The sequence below is a fragment of the Myiozetetes cayanensis genome, unplaced genomic scaffold (assembly GCF_022539395.1).
Source record: "Myiozetetes cayanensis isolate MyiCay16 unplaced genomic scaffold, myiCay2020 scf4, whole genome shotgun sequence".
Taxonomy (NCBI): Eukaryota; Metazoa; Chordata; class Aves; order Passeriformes; family Tyrannidae; genus Myiozetetes; species Myiozetetes cayanensis.
Window position 1 is genome coordinate 9,045,363 of NW_026087631.1, and position 16,399 is coordinate 9,061,761.

The window sequence follows — 16,399 nt, forward strand, 5'->3', positions numbered from 1 at the left end:
TTCTTGCTGCATTGGCTTTGATCTTCCTCTCTTTGTTCCTGTTACAGCACTATTATAGGAGCCTAAAGCAGTAACCCTCAGCAGCAGATCTGCAGAGGAGTGCTGCAGTGCTGTTGGAGAAGTGCCAGCTGTAGGCCAGGTAAGCAGAGAGGTACCTCCATCCAAAAATGTTTTGATAATTTAGAGACGTGCCTGAATTTTTCAAGCTTTATCTCTCAGCCTTTCTGGTCCCCAGAGGTCTGACTGGGCCCTCCTTCCTCTGTACTCAATGTACTCCCACTATGAAAATCATGCTGAAGGAGAAAAACTTAATTGTAATAAAAAGCTTGGGAAAATGATTGCTGTTAAACACCTTGGAGGGAGCAATTCATTCTGCCACCATACAGAATAACATCACCTGCTGTACTGCTTCTGAAATAATTGAGCTATTTTTGCTGCATGGCGGGAGAACTGGAAGGTAACATAAAGCATAGCAGGCACTGATTAGTAAATTGATGTCTCAGCACCACTGAGCCTAGATCAATATATGAATCCATGGATAGGCTGGTTGCTTTATAAGCACATAAAAAATAGAAAATGTAGTGCAAAAAGTGTCAGAATTGGTGGGTGAAAGATAGTCCTTCAGGTACTTTGTGCCAAATTAACTAGGGTAGTGCATAGTTTCCACTAGGGGCACTGAAGAATTACTGCTGATACTGAGTCTTTTGTTTTTATTTTTTTTAACACTCTTCCCTGCTTTACCATTAGAATAGTTTAGCTGAGAAGAGGGATTTCATTTTACTAGTAGACTGAAAGACTTAATGATCACAGTAGCCTCCAACCTGATACAAAGTTGCTCTCAATTTAGCAGGTTATGATTTAGTGTCTACACTTACTTCAGATACTGTGCTATCAGCATTTTTGTCTGTTTTTTTTTTTTTTTTTCATAATACTTTTTAAAAGAGGGAACTAAGGTTTAGCAAGATACAAGGCAGCAAAACAGAATGTTTGATGTAGGCTGTATAGGAGTTTATTCACCTTCTAGTGACCTTTTTGTCTAATACATAACAGAATGGATCACTTGAAGATTTCACAGATGAGATAAGAAAGATGCTGAAGAGGAGTAGTACCACTGCTCCTTGATGGGTGCAATTTAAAAGTGGGACTTCTGGCAGCATGCTGATCAAGGTAGATATACCTCTTTCAGAGCAGCCTTCTTACCCTTCTTTCTAGAAACACCAGCAGTTTCATTGTGGCCCAGTTAGAAATTCTCTTGACTGCAAACCTGATGTGCTTTTGAGTAATGCTATGACTTGTCTGCTGAGAGCCTGAAGTCGTGTGAAGAATGGGAAGGTCTGACTGCTGCAGTTGGTAGCCATGCCTAGGAAACTCTTTACTAAGCTAAAATTGTGTTGTATTGTGCTCTACTCTGGAAAATGAGGGCAAACAGACAACTGCTATCCTGTTTGATGGCACAAGCTTTTTGTCACATGAAAGAGGCTGAATATATTGCACTACAACTGTGAGCTGCAGAGAGCATGCAACCTGTGAGAAAATGTCAACCAATTAAAGAAGCTGAATATTACCAACAATAAGCAGAAAACTCCACAGACTGAAATCAAACTTGAAAGCAAAAGCTTTCATATGAAAACAATATCAGAGAGCCTATTTAATAGGATAATACCTCATGTGTTAGGCTTACAGGAGCTTATGAAGTTTTATTGTAGATCTTATCTGTAGCAGAAGACCATGGATCTCTTCCCCAACTACTACATTTTCCACTTGGATACATATCAGAAAGGCAGTACCTTGTGCAAGGTAAAGTTGCATGAATTTGTTTAGCTCATCAATTTGAAGTTCATAAGAAAAGAAGCAATTCTCAGCATGAATAAATTATTAAATACAATTCAAAGAACTTATAGGAATTACAATGGACCTTTTGAAGTGTCATAGTTCGTATTTTTTAGCAAAGAATTTTTCTTTCCTTTCCTCCTGCCCGTGTGTGTGCTCTGTGATGGGCCATTTTAGTTGAACAAAAGAATCACCCGGAGCCCTTAACGATGGAGATTTGTCTCCTTGACAACGAAGGGGGGAGTTGGCTGGTGTGTGACTGGAAGGGGGTGGAGGCTGGGGAGGAGACTCTCTCTCGCACTGCCGGGGAGAGGCTGCTGCGGGCTGCAGACACTGCCGGGCTCCTTTGTTTCTTTTCCTGTCGGAGGGAGTTTCTGGCGGCTGCTCTTGGCTCACCTCTGGCTGACTACAAGCTCTGCCTACAACGGACCCTAATCAGCTGAAGTTTGTGAGTTTTCTTCCATTGGGAGAACTTTCTGTTTTATTGCTGTTGTTCCCCCCTCCCCCTCCCCCCGGTGGCAGCCAAGGATCCAACAGCGCCACCTGGTGACGGGCACTGGACATTACAAGTTCAACTCCTTCAGTGATCCAACAGCGCCACCTGGTGACTATAATAGGACACTACAAGTTTTTTACACCTTCAGTGACCCAACAGCGCCACCTGGTGAATGGTACAGGACATTACAAATTTTGCATCTCCAGTGACCCGACGGCGCCCTGCTGACTGTGGTTGGAACAGCACCAAAGGGTGCAAGAAATTGAACTATTTCTTTTTTGCCGGTTTATCAGTTTTGTTCTTGAAGGATTATTGGTGGGTATAGGAGTATTACTTAGTTATTTTACTTGAGTTTTTTTCGTGTTCCTGTTAATACACACATACCTTTTAATAAAGGGCTGTTATTTTCCCTTTTCCATAATTTGTTTTCCTTCAATTGGAGCCTCTTAATTTTGGATTTATAATTGTTTGGAAAGAGAAGTTTGGGTCTTTTCCTCCTAATTCATCCTCAGCAAAAGACCCTTGTCTCATTTAAACTGGGACATCTTTTGGCGCCCAACGTGGGGCCCGAGAGAGGAAAAGTGGAAAAGGAATAACTGCCCTTGTGTGACTTGATATGTGTTTGTGAACCTATAGGCACCATGAAGTCTAAGATCGCTGCTTTTCTGTGGTATATAATTATGCCGAAATCTATGTCCCACCTGTCGATGTTTTTCAGCTCAGACACTATGACCCTTATTGCAATAAGTATGTTTGAGATCTCGCACTGGTTTTATGACATAGTAAACTCAGTACCTGTTATTTTCCTTCGGGATATGTTCTCAAGGATATATTACTGCCCTAACCTACACTGTCTCCTTTGGGGTTTTAAGGATAATGGCACCTATTCCTATGGAGAAACACAGGGGAGTATATTTGCCCAACCCTTCATACATTTTCCCTTTGGTTCCACTACAATAGCCTCTGAGAGATTTAAACTCTCTTTAGATGTAAGAGACATTTTACTTCTGGGGCTTCTCGTGCAAGGTGTCATATCTATTGCCACGGTGTCATATCTAATATTCGTAGTTAGGCCCAGGATTTACCAGGACCAAAAGGTGCTCGGTATGGTGCAGCCCTCACAGGGTAAAGGAAAAAATGAAAGTGAGAGGTCTGATACAAGGGTGACTCCAGATAAGGCCAGTTCCAAGGAACCAAACAAGTCAATGGAGGTTGCCCCTATCCAAAAGAGGAAATATAAGACCAAATCAGTTCGCCCAGTAGATGATGATGGGGAGGCAGGACCCTCACAGGTAGCCAACCCGGAGCCAGAAATCATCACTGAGTCCTTATCATATGACAACCTCCGAAATTACGGTCAGATGTCCTTCACACTCGAATGAGCCCATACTGACCTGGATGATTCGAGTCTGGGACTCCACGGGTGATACCATAAACCTTGATGGCGGTGAAGCAAGGTTCTTGAGGTCTATTGCCCAGGATGTGGGCATTGAAGGGGCATTTGTGAGAGAATCAAAACCCCTGTCTCTCTGGGCACGGCTGCTGGACGCCAGAGAGAGAGGTTCGTTTACAGAGAGGCTTTGCAGGCAGACCATTTGGTGAAGAGCTGGAATACCATGGAGGAGGGGATCCGACGCCTGAGGGAAATGGCACTGTTGGAGATTCTGTTTGGAAGGGATATGCAAGCTAATCACGATCCTGACAAGGTTAGATTTACACCATACATGTGGTGGACCTTCATACGTATGGGGCCATCTGCACACGCCAGTTACTTGACATCATTGGAGGCTGGGGAAAAGAGTGAGCCAGTGGCGGTTATAGCAAATAAACTTCGGATGTACGACAGTATGGTCCAAGGATCACTACAAGCCCGCGTTTCCTCTGTAGAGACCTCGATCAATAACCTGACTAACATAGCTACAAAATTACAAGATCAACAGGAGAAAATCCTAGAAAAGATTGAGAGAAACAGCTCCCAGGTGGCACCAGTGAGAACCGGGCGCCCCCCAGCTAGAGAGGGTAGACAGACCTCACGAACTGAGCTGTGGTATTTCCTATCTGGCCATGGAGAAGACATGAGACAGTGGGACAGGAAACCTACCCATGTTTTGGCAGCCCGAGTACAAGAGCTGAAGGACCAGAGAAAAACAAAGTCCGTGAAAGTGAGTGCAGTGCCAGTATCCCGTGGGCAGGGATCTGACCCACTAGAAGGTACCTCCCGCCGGTATTTGCAGACGGAAAACTGTGACGAGCAGGATAGAGACCAGTATTAGAGGGGCCCTGCCTCTAGCCAGGTAGAGGCACGGGACAACCGTGTCTATTGGACGGTGTGGATCCGATGGCCCGGCACATCAGACCCACAAGAATATAAGGCTTTGGCTGACACTGGCGCTCAATGTACGCTAATGCCCTCAGGACATGTGGACCAGAGGCTATTTCCATTTCTGGGGTAACAGGAGGGTCGCAGCAGTTGACCGTGCTGGAAGCTGAAGTGAGCTTGACCGGGAAGGAGTGGCAGAAACACCCCATTGTGACTGGTCCAGATGCCCCATGTATCCTGGGCATTGACTACCTTAGGAATGGGTATTTCAAAGACCCCAAGGGACATAGATGGGCTTTTGGAATAGCTGCTGTGGAGACAGAAGCTGCTAAGCAGTTGAATTCACTACCTGGCCTCTCAGAGAACCCTTCTGCTGTGGGACTGTTGAAGGTTGAGGAACAGCGAAGTGCCAACTACTACAATAGTGCACCGTCGGGCAGTACCCGAACAAACCGAGACTCTGTGATTCCCATCCATAAGATGATCCGTGAGCTGGAGAGCCAAGGAGTGATCAGCAGGATCCACTCCCCCTTCAACAGCCCCATCTGGCCTGTGCGTAAGTCCGACGGAGAATGGAGACTGACTGTGGACTATCGTGGCCTGAATGAAGCCACCCCGCCATTGAGTGCTGCAGTTCCAGACATGTTGGAGCTCCAGTACGAGCTGGAGTCTAAGGCAGCAGGTGGTACGCCACTATCGACATTGCGAATGCATTCTTCTCCATTCCCTTGGCAGCAGAGTGCAGGCCGCAGTTTGCTTTCACGTGAGGGGTGTGCAGTACACATGGAACCGACTGCCCCAGGGGTGGAAACACAGTCCCACCATCTGCCACGGATTGATCCAGGCTACACTAGAGAAAGGTGAAGCCCCAGAACACCTGCAGTACATTGATGACATCGTCGTATGGGGGGACACAGCAGAAGAGGTCTCTGAGAAAGGAAAAAAGATCATACAGATTCTCCTGGAAGCTGGGTTTGCCATTAAAAAGAGTAAAGTCAAGGGACCTGCCCGAGAGATCCAGTTCCTGGGGGTAAAGTGGCAAGATGGACGTCGTCAAATCCCGACTGAAGTCATCGATAAAATCACAGCAATGGCCCCACCAACTCAGCAAGAAGGAAACACAAGCTTTCCTAGATGCCATAGGTTTTGGAGAATGCATATCCCCGAGTACAGCCAGATCAGTAAGCTCCTCTATCTGGTAACCCGCAAGAAGAATGATTTCCAGTGGGGTCCTGAACAACAGCAAGCATTTGAACAGATTAAACAGGAGATTGCCCATGCTGTAGCCCTTGGGCCAGTTAGGACAGGACCAGATGTGAAGAATGTACTCTACTCTGCATCTGGGGATAAGGGCCTCTCCTGGAGCCTCTGGCAGAAGGTGCCTGGAGAGACCCGAGGCCGCCCACTTGGATTCTGGAGCCGATGCTACAGGGGATCGGAAGCCAATTACACTCCAACAGAAAAAGAGATCCTAGCAGCTTATGAGGGAGTACAAGCTGCCTCAGAGGTGATTGGCACAGAAGAACAGCTCCTCCTGGCACCTCGGCTGCCAGTGTTGAGTTGGATGTTCAAAGGGAAGACGCCCTCTACTCATCATGCCACTGATGCCACCTGGAGCAAATGGACTGCCCTGATCACGCAGCGCGCCCGCATTGGAAACCCAAATCGCCCTGGGATCCTAGAAATCATCACGAACTGGCCGGAAGGTGAGGATTTTAGTCTAGCAGAAGAAGAAAAAGGAGAGCAGGTAGTACGGGCAGAGGAAGCCCCAGCATACAACCAACTACCAGAAGAAGACATACGCTACGCACTCTTTACTGATGGTTCCTGCCGTATTGTAGGGATGAAACGTAAATGGAAAGCAGCTGTATGGAGTCCCACACGACAAGTTGCAGCTATGGAAGGAGAGGGTGAATCAAGCCACCGCAGAGCTCAAAGCTGTCCAGTTGGCATTGGACATTGCTGAACGAGAGAAGTGGCCAAAACTTTACCTCTACACGGACTCATGGATGGTGGCCAATGCCCTGTGGGGGTGGTTGGACAGATGGAAGAAGACCAATTGGAAACGTAGGGGAAAACCCATCTGGGCCGCTGATATATGGCAAGACATCGCTACCCGGGTAGAGAAGCTGATTGTGAGGGTCCGCCACGTAGATGCCCACGTGCCCAAAAATCGAGCCAATGAAGAACATCGCAACAATGAACGGGCAGACCGAGCTGCACAAGTTGAGGTGTCACAGGTGGACCTAGACTGGCAGCACAAAGGTGAACTGTTCTTAGCACGATGGGCTCATGATGCCGCCGGCCATCAAGGCAGAGATGCCACCTACAAATGGGCACGAGACCGAGGGGTGGATCTAACCATGGATGCTATCTCTCAGGTTATCCATGACTGTGAGACATGCGCTGCCATTAAACAGGCTAAGAGACTGAAACCCCTATGGTATGGTGGACGGTGGAATAAATACAGGTATGGGGAGGCTTGGCAGGTTGATTATATCACACTGCCACAGACCCGTCAAGGTAAGCACTATGTGCTCACCATGGTGGAAGCCACCACTGGATGGCTGGAGACGCATCCGGTGCCCCACGCCACTGCCAGAAATACCATCCTGGGCCTCGAAACACAGGTCCTGTGGCGGCACGGCACCCCAGAGCGGATTGAGTCAGATAATGGGACACACTTCAAAAATAGTTTAGTTACCACCTGAGCGAAAGAGCATGGCATTGAGTGGGTCTATCACATACCATACCATGCAGCAGCTGCCGGGAAAGTTGAACGGTGCAATGGACTGTTGAAGACTACCCTGAAAGCATTAGGTGGAGGGACTTTCAAACACTGGGATCAACACCTAGCAAAGGCTACATGGTTAGTCAACACTAGAGGCTCCCACAATCGAGCCGGCCCTGCCCAATCAGAGTCCCTTCACACTGTAGACGGGGACAAGGTCCCAGTGGTTCACATGAGAGGTATGTTAGGCAAAACAGTTTGGGTGAACCATGCCTCGAGCAAAGGCAAATCCATTCGTGGAGTTGTCTTTGCCCAAGGACCTGGTTGCACATGGTGGGTGATGCAAGAAGATGGAGAAACCCGGTGCATACCCCAAGGAGATATAATCTTAGGGTAAACAGGTCATAACTCTACCCATATTTGTATCTATATGTATTTGTGAATATGTACATAGTCTAGAATGATGTATGTATATGTGGAGTTAAAAAAGGTTCCATTTGATAGATGTATGGTGGCATGAGAAAAGGAAAAAAAAATTAGGGGTGGATAATGTCATAGTTCGTATTTTTAGCAAAGAATTTTTCTTTCCTTTCCTCCTGCCCGTGTGTGTGCTCTGTGATGGGCCATTTTAGTTGAACAAAAGAATCACCCGGAGCCCTTAACGATGGAGATTTGTCTCCTTGACAACGAAGGGGAGTTGGCTGGTGTGTGACTGGAAGGGGTGGAGGCTGGGGAGGAGACTCTCTCTGCACTGCCGGGTGAGAGGCTGCTGCGGGCTGCAGACACTGCCGGGCTCCTTTGTTTCTTTTCCTGTCGGAGGGAGTTTCTGGCGGCTGCTCTTGGCTCACCTCTGGCTGACTACAAGCTCTGCTTACAACGGACCCTAATCAGCTGAAGTTTGTGAGTTTTCTTCCATTGGGAGAACTTTCTGTTTTATTGCTGTTGTTCCCCCCCCCTCCCCGGTGGCAGCCAAGGATCCAACAGCGCCACCTGGTGACGGGCACTGGACATTACAAGTTCAACTCCTTCAGTGATCCAACAGCGCCACCTGGTGACTATAATAGGACACTACAAGTTTTTTACACCTTCAGTGACCCAACAGCGCCACCTGGTGAATGGTACAGGACATTACAAATTTTGCATCTCCAGTGACCCGACGGCGCCCCCTGCTGACTGTGGTTGGAACAGCACCAAAGGGTGCAAGAAATTGAACTATTTCTTTTTTTGCCGGTTTATCAGTTTTGTTCTTGAAGGGGATTATTGGTGGGTATAGGAGTATTACTTAGTTATTTTACTTGAGTTTTTTTTCGTGTTCCTGTTAATACACACATACCTTTTAATAAAGGGCTGTTATTTTCCCTTTTCCATAATTTGTTTTCCTTCAATTGGAGCCTCTTAATTTTGGATTTATAATTGTTTGGAAAGAGAAGTTTGGGTCTTTTCCTCCTAATTCATCCTCAGCAAAAGACCCTTGTCTCATTTAAACTGGGACATGAAGAATAATTGAAACTGAAGTCCTTGTGCTATAAAAAACGTTACGACCAACAATGTAAGTTGATAAGTGAAAATATTTAGTCTGTTAGAATTAGGAAAATGGGTTATCCCTTCAAAGGCTATTCGACTTTAGTATGAAAGTGTTATATTGGAAGAAGCAGCCATCTTTTTAAAACAGCAGCTTGCCAATGATATTAGGTAAAATTCTCAGCCCAGTAAACCAGTGGATCTCACTTGTATCAAGGAAACCTGGCAGAAGAGTAGCTATGGTTTTAATTATTGCGAGGTAGAGTTGTGCTTTTTATACTGGTACCTGGGTGAATGAAGAGTTAAGTCCTGAGGCCCAAATTTTTCCTTCTACAGATTAGAAATTAGATCAGTCTGCTGTAATTAAAACAATCCCCCAAAGAATCCAAGTTTTACAAAAAGGAACAGGATTTTTTTCTTCCACTATGTCTCTCTCAGAAGGCAAATCTTGCCATTCTTTGCTTCAGAGAATTGAATTTACCTTGCCAACTATGAGACAGCTGCACATAGTCCTCTACTGGTTTTAGCTGTACTTTGTGTCTTGTTGATAGGGAATGGCATATGCAGTGATAATTCACTGCATGCTAAAAAAATACCTCAACCCAATGCATCATAATGTAGAACAACCCAATTCTCTTAGTTACATGTAAAGGTAGACAAATCAGACATATGTAAATATCAGGTTGTAAATACCTAAAGTAAGGGGAGATGTGTCACCTTTGGACTGTCTGTCACAGACTCTTATTGACTCTACATTTCCTTCCAGGATTTTATTCAGTCACTCAGCTGAATTATTCTCATTTTTACTTTCCAAGGATGCAGATCTATTTCCCAGGCTTGTTGGTTGTTCTCTCATAACCCTTTCACTCTCCAGAAGTCTGGAGAAGTATTTTTTTGTCTTGTCCGTTCCAGCAGTGATAGATTAAACATTTCCTTTGTTCCTTGTTACTCAACTCCTTCTTTTCTTCCTGTTGTTTATCATGGTAACCCATTTTCCTAATTTCTATTTTACTGGCATTGGCTTTCTTTGAATACACATTGTACAGATGATGAGATGAAAAGAGGAGTGAGAACTTTATGCTGTAGGCAGATGAATATCAGAGAGATATCAGTGCGAAAGACCCCTGCATACAGTGTGATCAGGTGAACAGTTTGCTCTAATAGTGGCAGAGCTTAAGGAAGAAGTAGAGGGGCTAAGGAGTATTAGAGAAAGTGAAAGGGAAATAGACTGGTGGAGTTGCACACTTTCAACTCAAAAAGAGGTTCAGAAGGAGTTAGAGAAGCCCTGTCCCTCCTGCCATCAGGCAGATGGAACAGGCCAAGTAGATGGTGGGCAATGGAAATAGGTCCCTGATCAAAGAGGTAAAGGAATCCCCTCCCAACCCCCATCACCTCTTCAGGTGCCCTTAAAGAATAGGTATGAGGCCCCGGACCTAGAGAGCCAGGCAGATGTCACTCAAGAAAGGATCTATCTGGAGAGTCTCCTGGTTGAACTCTGTCTGTTAGATGGATCACAACTGCAGCTAATCAGAAAAAAAGAAAGTTATAGTTGGTGATTCCCTTCTGAGGGGAACTGAGAGCCCTGTATGCTGACCAGACTCATCCCACAGGGAATATTAGCAGGAGAACTCCCTGAGCTAATTCATCCCTTTTACCCACTGCTCTAGTAAAGTCGTTAGTGATGAGACTGATAAAAGAGGTACTAAGGCAATAAAAAAGGACTTTAAGGCTTTGGGTCAATTAGTTGATGCGACAGGAGCACAGGTGGTATTTGCCTCAATTCCTCCAGTAGTAAGGAGGAACATGGGGAGGAGTAGGAAAACCTGTTTTATCAATAAGCAGCTGAAGGATTGGTGCCATTAGCAGAATTTTGTTTTTTTTTTTTTGATCATGGGGCAAAATTTATGGTACCAAGCCTACTAGAGTCAGATGGGCTTCATCTATCTAGCAAGGGCAAAAGAACCCTGGCATATAAATTGTCAGGGTTGATCAAGAGGGCTTTAAACTAGTTTTGAAGGAGGAAGGTGTTGAAGCCAGGCTCTCCAGAGAAGAGTCTAAGGGTGGAAAGCCAGGGTTAGGAGTGATATCAGCAGCCCAGCTGAAGTGCATATACACCAGTGTGGGAAACAAGCAAGAAGAGCTGGAAGCCAGGAAGGAAGTGCAACAGGAAAGCTATGATGTAGTTGCCATCACGGAAACATGGTGGGATGACTTGCATGACTGGAGTGCTGCCATCGGTGGCTACAAGCTCTTCAGAAGGGATAGGCAAGGTAGGAGAGATAGAGGGATATGTTAGTCTCTTGACTCTCTAAATCTTGAGGTCAGAGATGATAAGTTTGAGTGCTTATAGATCAGAATCAGAGGGAAGGCAACAAGGCCAAAATCCTGGTGGGAGTCTGTCACAGATGGCTCAACCAGGATGAAGAGGGTGATGAATTATTGTACAAGCACCTGGCAGAGGCTTCAAAATCACCAACCCTTGTTCTTGTGGGTGACTTTAACCTGCCAGATGTCTGCTGAGAACTCCACACAGCAGAGTAGAGGCAGTCTAGGAGATTCCTAGAGTGTATAGTTTCCTGTTGCAGCTTACAAATGAACCTACCAGGCCTGGGGCCCCATTAGACCTGCTGTTTACGAACAGAAAGGGACTGGTGGGAGATGTGGTGTTAGGAGACCATCTGGGGTACAGTGACAGCAAAATGACAGAGTTTTCAGTACTCTCTGAAGTAAGGAAGGGCATCAACAAAACCTCCAGCCTGTACTTCCGGAGGACAGACTTTGGCGTATTCAGGAGGCTGGTTTGGAGAGTACCTTGGAAACAGCCCTTAAAAACAAAGGGATCCAGGAGGGATGGACATACTGCAAGAAAGAAATCTTGAAGGCCCAGGAATAGGCTGTCCCTGTGTGCTGAAAGGCGAGCTGGTGGGGAAGATGACTGGCCTGGCTGAACAGGGAGATTTTGCAGGAAATTAGGGAAAAAAAAAGGGTAGGCAACTCATGAAGGGTTTAGGAATGTATTTAGGTCATGTAGAAAGAAAATTAGAGAGGAAAAACATAATTTGAACTTAATCTGTCTACTTCTGTTAAGGACAACAAAAAGTGTTTCAATAAATACATCAATAACAAAAGGAGGGGCAATGAAGACCTCCATTCTTTGTTGGACACAGAGAGGAACATCGTCACCAAAGATGATGATATAGCTGAGGTACTTAACACCTTCTTTGCTCAGTTTTCAACAAGAAGAAAGATTGTCCTGGGCTGGTAGACAGCAACAGAGAGCTGAATAATGTGACGCCCATCTGCAAGAAGGGCCAGAAGCAAGACCTGGGAAACTCCAGGCCTGTCAGCCTGACCTCAGTGCCCACCAAGGTTATGAGCAGATCATCCTGAGTGCAATCACACAGCACCTATGGATGGACAGGGGATCAGACCCAGTCAGCACAAGTTTAGGAGGGGCAGGTCCTGTCTGACCAACCTGATCTCCTTTTACGATCAGGTGACCCACCTGGTGAATGAGGTGGATGTGTCTATCTGGACTTCAGCCAAGTCTTTGACACCGTCTACCACAGCATACTCCTGGAAAAGCTGGCAGCCCATGGCTTGGACCAGCATTCGGTGTTGGGTTAGGAACTGGCTGGAGGGCCCAGAGAGTGCTGGTGAATGGGGCTGCATCCAGCTGGCAGCTGGTCACCAGTGGTGTTCCACAGGGATCAGTGTTGGGCCCAGTCCTGTTTAATATCTTTACTGATGATCTGGATAACGGGATTGAGTCTACCTTTAGCAAATTTGCAGATGACACTAAATTGGGGGTTCATATTGATCTGCTGGAGGGTAGGAGAGCTCTTCAGAGGGACCTGGACAGGCTGGATAGGTGGGATGAATCCCATGGTATGAGATTCAACAAGGCCAAGTGCTGGATCCTTCACTTTGGCCACAACAACCCCATGCAGTGCTATGGTTTGGGAACAGAGTGGCTAGACAGCTGCCCATCAGAAAGAGACTGGGGGTGACAGGAGGCTGAACATGAGCCAGCAGTGTGCCCAGGTGGCCAGGAAGGCCAATGGTATCTTGGCCTGCATCAGGAACAGTGTGGCCAGCAGGAGCAGGAAAGTGATTCTGCCCCTGTACTTGGCACTAGTTAGGCCATACCTTAAGTGCTGTGTCCAGCTCTGGGCACTTCAGTTCAGGAAGGACACTGAGGTGCTGGAGAGTGTCCAAAGAAGGGCAACAAGGTTGGTGAAGGGACTGGAGCACAGGCCCTATGAGGAGAGGCTGAGGGAGCTGAGGCTGTTTAACCTGGATAAGTGAAGGCTCAGGGGAGACCTCATCACTCTCTACAACTACCTGAAAGGATGTTGTAGCCACGTGGGGGTAGATCTCTTCTCCCAGGCAATCAGCATTAGGACAAGAGGGCATGGGCTTAAGCTGCACCAAGGGAGATCTAGGTTAGATATCAGAAAGAAATTCTCTACAGAGAGAGTGATCAGACACTGGAATGGGCTGTCCAGGGAAGTGATGGCTTTACCATCCCTGGTGATATTTAAGAAGAGACTGGATGTGATATTGAGCGTCTAGTTGACATGGTGGTCATGGGTTGGACTTGGTGATCTCAGAGAACATTTCCAACTTGGTTGATTCTGTAATTCTGTGAAACAAGGTAGATGATATCTCATTTTCTATTCATATAATTCATATTATTCCAATTGCACTACAGGTCTTACAAGAGTTCTGTCAACTGCAGATACTTCCTTAAGGTAAAAATAGAACATATTTTCTAATCTGAATTGAGTGTTGTTGTAAGGGGCAAAAAAGCAGCTTTTGGAATAAATCACAAGAGAATGCCAAGGTGGGACACCCTCTGTATTATTGAAGCTACAACTGTGATATAAGAATGAAATTCAAGTTTGAATGATAGTTGCAGCTATGGTGTATCTGTGTACCAAGGCTCTGCCTGTATCCCTGCTCTGTGTAGTTGGTGCTCACTTCCTTCTCTGTGTAGTTTGCACACCATGCTGGCTCAAGATGATGGGCTAATATGAGGCAGAGGGGTTATTCATAGCCATCTTCACAGCAGAGGAACAGATCGAGTGGTAAAGGAGCTTGTGGGGTACAGTCCTGGGTCACTCCTCACCCTATGGAGCCCCACTGTGCTCAGGGTCCCTGTTAGGCACTTTTCATATGCTGAGATGCATTAATTATCCTCCTCAGTGGGAATATTTGGGATAGTCTACAGCAGGGATATCCCCAGGTTGTTCCTACTGTTCTGAACAAGTCATATGGAGATTTTAAGTGCTCAGCTTATGTAGACAGGGTCCCATAAGACAGTCTTCTGCATGAAAGTGGAGATAATCAATTGCAAAAGGTCATGTGTATGCCAGTGGAGTTGCATAGGGCCATAGGTGAGCTGGCTCATAAAAATTGACCAGAGCCACAGTTTGGCACATATTGTTTAATTCTCTTGAAGATACTGCCACATGGATGCTTGTGATGGAGTTTCTTGGACAGCAAATGGTCCGTGTATTTCAGAGCTTCAGTTTACCATATAAATATTACTCTATTAAAATGACCTTACTAAATTATTTTTTTTTTTTTACAATGGTTCTGTCTGTGTGTATCTGTCCAGTACAGGAGAGATACAATAAGGCCCAGTCTGACCCTGTATTTTCTTCAGGAAAGTCAGTATAAAACAGTAAGAACCTTATCATTTTGCTTCTAATTTTCTCTCTTGTGATAATTTGATTTGGTTGCAAAATGGTAACCTCTACAAAGGAAGAGCTGTCCACATGTTAAGGTGTTAGCGCAGAAGTTGTTTTCAGTTGTTGTCTGCTTTATCAAATTTATCTTTGTGACCTTGAGCATATTCTTCTGTTTCTTGGATAACGGGTGCTGGATAAGTACCATCAATAGAGAAGTACCTCTACAAGAGGAAGATAAATAGTACTTGAGGACTCTTTAATCTCTCAGACAAAAGCAAAATGAAATCTGGTGACTGGAGAAGTTCAAAGAATGAAAGAATGATGGAGGTTTTTTTACTGTCTCAAATCATGCACGTGATTAACCAAGAAAAAAAGTTTGTAGATACTATTTTTCTTTCTTTTTTTTCTCTTTCCTTTTTTTTTCCTCCCCACCTTTTTTTTCCCCCAGAAAAATCCAAGGATTATATTCTACTCTCATAACAATTCATACTACTATTTATTTAAGTATTTTAGTGAAAGACTTCTTTAATACTGGATTTTTCTAAAGCCCATGTTGTAGCCAGTGGAAACTTTTGACCACTTTCAGAGTAGTTTTGTTAAAAAATCCATCTAAAGTGACACAATGAAGTCAATTTTGCTGAAAGTAGCAAAAGACCATTTAAATCCTTTTTTCTACTTACATATTCCTGCTCAGCAGTTCTGGTTAGGCCTAGGTATTAACTAAACACAAGTGCCTTCCCACCAGCACTCTGTGGAGCATAACTTCAGAACTATTCTTATGCAAATTCTGCCTTTTATAAGTTAGGAAGGGGAACTTCTGAGAATGGATCTTGATGGAGTGTGTATCTATGTGTGCATAGGAGTGTGTATCTATGTGTATCTATGCTCGTAAAAGATACAGCACAAGCTGTTAATCTTATTCAATTTAAATAAAACCCCATACATTTCTGGTTTGTTCTGGCATAAACAAAGTAATTCAAAACAGGTGGCTTAGAATGTGAAGTGTATGGATAGAATAAGATTATTACTATATAAATGTAGGTTTTGGGCATCTGACAAACTAAATGGCCTGGCTTATGTAATCATAGGCAAAATAACTGTACATGTAAACATTTGCCATTATTAATAAATGCACCATATCTGTTTAACTCTAATTTTCATGCAGCAAAATGTAGCAATGATAGAGATGAAGGTGGGATAGGGACAATGCATACTGTGTTGAGGCTCAGCAATTGATTTGATATATAAAGTAAAAGAGGAGAAAAGCGTAAGTTTTACATGTTGAATATTTTCAGTTTAGGGCATAAAAGTTTTCAAGAAATTAATGCAGACATTGGTTAGTGAGTAGCATGCATGAAATTCTTCTGACATCCAGAAGATGTTAGCCGAGGGTTACTAACTTGAACAGAAAAAATGCCCATAAGGAGTCACCTTCTGGTTATGCAAATCAGTGAAAGATACCTATATATATGCATATGGACAGGGAAGGCTGTCTAAGACCACTGTAGTGTCAGGTGCATGGGAGGGAGACAACAGCATAGTTGAAAGGAGAAATGGTTGGCAAGACGAAACTGACCACACAAATAGTCATTTTAAGTTTGCAGCTCAGTAACTTAGTTCCAATTTCTGGTCATGAAAGATTGAGAGCACTTCATAGTGTGCAATCTTTCCTTACCTTGAAATTTACTCGAGGGGAGGGAACTCTTTGTAAATCAAAAATGTTTTTCTGCATTGCCTCCCTCATGTGTTTTGATGCTCTGCAGCTTCCTCTTCCATTGCCCCATGGATCTGATTTACTGTACTAC